Source organism: Nicotiana tomentosiformis, chromosome 3 (assembly GCF_000390325.3).
Source record: "Nicotiana tomentosiformis chromosome 3, ASM39032v3, whole genome shotgun sequence".
NCBI lineage: Eukaryota > Viridiplantae > Streptophyta > Magnoliopsida > Solanales > Solanaceae > Nicotiana > Nicotiana tomentosiformis.
Window position 1 is genome coordinate 55463796 of NC_090814.1, and position 4746 is coordinate 55468541.

General features: G+C 33.0%; 1 long non-coding RNA gene across 1 annotated transcript; it reads right to left on the minus strand.

The window, feature by feature from the left end:
• Positions 1-2034: 2034 nt before the first annotated feature.
• Positions 2035-2606, minus strand: LOC108943987 (uncharacterized). Its single transcript, XR_001967974.3, has 2 exons — positions 2545-2606; positions 2035-2085 (listed from the first exon to the last, which is right to left on the minus strand). It is a non-coding gene; the product is annotated as an uncharacterized lncRNA (long non-coding RNA).
• Between the last annotated feature and the right edge of the window lie 2140 nt (positions 2607-4746).

Here is a 4746-nt window from a genome sequence, read left to right on the forward strand (position 1 = left end):
ATACATGTCAAACTATGGTCAACTTCTACGACTTAAACCTCCAGCTTAGGGACTCTTTGTCCCCTTTCACTCCGAAACTCACCCAAAACCAAAACCAACCACCCCGACAAGTTTTATTACCGCGATATAGCATAGAGGAAGCATAATTTATGGGATCGAGACTAAAATATTTGAAATCATCGAACGGGTCATTGCATGTGATTAATTTCTGTTTAGTTAAGAGTTTTATTTACTCATAGTTGTTTAATGAAATAATTAGTCTGTATGTAATATAGTAAGCTGATGGTTTTAATTAGTTAGTTCGCATAATACATTTGTTTTGTTTGATTTTTAGTTATTAGGTTCTGAGTTTCTCTTAGTTGATTATTAGCTTAATTATTGAGTCTGGTTATGTGTTCTTTCTATCTTAATTTGGTTTGAATCACATGGTTGGTACTAAGTTTGTAAAAGATGGAGGGTAGTTATGTTAATGATGAGATTAGGGTACACATTAGTTTGTTTTCACTGTTCAAAGCATGCCAATAGTACAATTACTTTCTTTGTGTCTAAACTTGGTGAAAAGGGACTGTCCTTTCTCCTATTTGGATTGTCGTTTTGGCAGATTTTTGGTAAACAAATATCAGTCCTTTTGGAAAGATTTGTCACGACCCAAAATCTGCTATAGGTCGTGATGGCACCTAACATTGCCGTTAGGCAAGCCAACGGTGAACAACCAACTTAATTGGCCATTTTATTACTTTTAAAATCATGAATCTTATTAGATAGAGAGATCGATGCATCAAAAATCGTAGATACGTATGATTTAAGTAAAATATAAAGTAAAAGTGTCTCAATTGTAAGCAAAATCATAAACAAATTCTAGAACACCCCAAAACCCGGTGTCACAAGTACATGAGCATCTACTAGGATACACTAGCTTTTTGTCTAATATTACGCAGAATTCTGCCAAAGCGAATAGCCCGATCTCATAGGAGTGTGATACATGATACTTCTGAGGCGAACGGCCCGATCCCATAAGAGTGTGTTACCATAATATCCTGGCGAGGTGAACGGCCCGATCCCATAAGAGTGTGAAACATGATCCTGTCGAGACGAACGGTCTGATCCCATTAGAATAAGGAGCATTAACGGGTCCTTGACCCCACTCACGAATATACGTTTGACTTATGAAAGTTAAGGAAACTTTTCGATGAATAGGCACAACGCAGGAGAAATTCGTAAGGGAAGCATAATTTTCTGCGGCAAATCAAATAGCTCGTCGAATATCTTAAAATAGAGAGTCCATTACTCTGCGCGAGTCTAGTATCAGGTTATAATATGAAATAAAGTAAATAAATAGGCAAGGATAACTCAAATAGTAACTACAACAAAAAGGGTTTTTCGCGGCAATAGAAAAACCCTTTCGCGGCAATATTTGTTGCCGCAAAAACATTTTCCGGCCATAATTTTTTAGCCGTTGTAATTGGGGTCGCTAAAGCCTTTAGCGGCCATACGCTGAAGTGTTGGTAAAGGTATCGTTTATTGCCGTTAAAGGTCACATGTTTTATTGGCAATTAAAATAGCTACTAAATCCATTCCAAGAAAAGCTTAGTATACACTTTAGTGTCAATCATTATTGTTGGTAAATCCAATTAATTGCCGCTAAAATTACAAGCTTTAACATCAATTGTTTTGTCCAATTATAATGGCTACTAAATCCATCTCAAAAATGATTGCTGCTAAATCCAATTAAATTATCAATTAAAATCATTCTTCTAGGGGTAAATTAAAAGTACAATTTATTCCCGTAAAACTATCTGCCAATTGGCAAATCGTAACAAAACATACCTATATTCATAACAACATAGTATATTTCATTAAATCTTGAGTAACAAAACAAAGTACTACTTCCTAATATTAATGTATCAACAACATAAATGATAAAATATATTGTTTCAACCAAATAACTAATGTCAGTATAACTGATCGTACTTGAATACCAATACTAATAAAACAATAAATACAAAGCAATCAAACAACTTCAACAACTCTTCATTTTATTGAAATCTTCGACATGCTAAGTCTTTGAACATCATATTGTATGACCTGAAATAATAAAGTGAACGTCAAAAGATGAAATTTAATGTAAAACAATTATAAGCCTACATGTGAATAGTTTGTGAAAGTAGCCTCCAACCGTAACACTTCTAGTTAATGTCTAGAGTTTTCCAAAATATGGAGCAGTAAAACTATCTTAAAAGAAAATATTTGGAACCAAATATCGTTTTTACACCAAATAAGCGAACCTACTTTACGACAATTATTCCGACAAGATAAAGGAACCTACTTTATGTTGCAAAGTTTCTACTACAGTTTGGTCGATTTGTTTCTGGTAGGGTCAATGTTCTGGTTAAAAAGGAAGCAATGTTTCTCAGACATTACAGATACGTTGAAAAACTGAGCAAGACCTATCTGTTGCAAGGCAAATAGCTCTAAGATTATGCTGCATCAGAAGACAACAATCGAAATTAAAGAACCGTTAAAATATACTTATTTTCAACTCACAAGGGGTAGAAGTAGTTTGAGTGCAGACTTAAGACATAGTTAGATGTGCAATCAAGCAATGAAGCCAAAGTTAAGAATAGCAGCTAATCCAAGCTCTTTTCCTTACAAACCTTCACTGGTAAAGAAAAAATAAAAAAGGAATAAGATGAACTATGAATAACCGGATAAATTCAAAAAAATTTAAATGAGAGATCTTTTGACAAATAGCTCATCGATATGTAATCAAAGGAATGGAACTCTCTACATCATTGTAAAGAAAGAATACCTGAAACTTAATTCAAAGGGTATTCAAGGTCATATGGAAAGGCTGCAAAGGCAAATGATAACTGAAAAAAGTGATGACCCATAGGAAAGACTTATCATGAAAGGAAAAGCATCAACTTGAAATTCCTATATTTTTTATTTCTTCATGGTTCAATTAACAAAAATCTAAGAAATATATTTTAATAATTTAATTGAAATCTTTTATATCCTTAAGACATTTATGCGAAATGCTCTCGCTGAGATTACATATATAAAACAAGAAAGTTCTATCACTTTGAAATAGGAAGTTTGAGAACTAAAAAGTGGAATATAGAAGATTGGCATAACTTTGACAGGACACTTTATCACATGACACTCTTCTAATTTCTAAAGCATCTATTTTATCACGTCCATGACTAAATTCATAGAACTACGTTGATGTATAATCCATAAAAAATCAACAAACTAATGGAAGTCATTTTACATCTGAAAAAAGAACACACTTCCTTGGAATGCACATCATTCAAGATGTTCTAATCGCAAGATATGGAACAAGTATGCTAGCCCTCCTCAAGACCTACAATGCAAACATAGTATATGTTAGTTAATTGCCAACTCAAAATTTTCATGAATATGAACAATTCTAGTGTTTCCATGTCTCGTTAAATGCTCCAAAAAAATAAGAGATTTGGAAATAATAATAAATAACACCCTTTAATGGCTATAACAACCATGAGGTCCACTACTAGAAATCACTTTAAAGCAGCAACTTCTTAACTTAAACAAACGTTCTGTAATAAGAATTCATGAGATCGAGTCAGAGTAGCTACATCACTTTCCTTAGATTACAAAGATATATATATATACTTTCCTTCACTTGCCTTTAACAGACATCCTATAATTTCAATAAATAAATAAATATATATATATATATATATATATATATATATATATTTATGCATGATTGTGTTACTACACTGATAGATAAAAAAAACTGCAATAGTACTTATAACAAAGGTTTGGGAAGGCAATAACGCGAAGGAAGACTTTGTTACGACTGATGAGCCCTGCGGCCTAAATAACTCAGAGAATATTATGTTGCCGAAGTATCCATCACTACATAAGCAACAACTTAATAAAGTATTCATTCTTTAAGTTAATAACACAAAAAGGACTAAAGTAAAGAGTAAGTAAAACCTAGAGATAAGATAAAATTTAAAATGAAAATAACAACTACTTCAATAAAATTTTAAATGTCATTTCCTCCATAAAAATTAACTTCACCTTCTTGGAGGAGGTAGAAGGTGTGCTCACATCTATTACTACCCCATAACACCATTTTTTATACATATATTCAAATAAATACAAAGTAGAAGCTTAAAACATATTTGGGGAAAAGTGAACTAGAGACTTAAACTAAATTAATTCGTATGTCACAAGGAACTCCAGACCAACTCACAAGACCTCAGTTTTCATTGTTGTAATTGATAATTTATTTACAATAACACTTTTGAATGCAACTGGTCAAACAAAAATAGCAACTCTTGAATACATTGTGGGGAATTAGATCCAAGAAGGCACCATATTATTGTAACGACTCGGCCGGTCGTTTTGAGTAGTACAGCTTTGTTCCCCCTTTTACTGCTCAATTTATTTCTTATAATTGATTTATGACTTATCGGGTTAGTTGGTTCGGGTGCGGAAGAAATTCGGAGTGAAACGAGACACTTAGTCTCATAATTGAAAACTTAAGTTAGAAAAGTTGACCGGATGTGGACTTATATGTAAACGACCTTGGATTTGAATTTTGAAGATTTCAATAGCTCCGTGTGGTGGTTTTGGACTTAGAAGTGTGTTCGGAAAATTATTTGGAAGCTTGTAGCTAAATTAGGCCTGAAATGGCTAAAATAGAAAGTTAAGTTTAGAAGTTTGACCGGGGAGTTGACTTTTTGATATCGG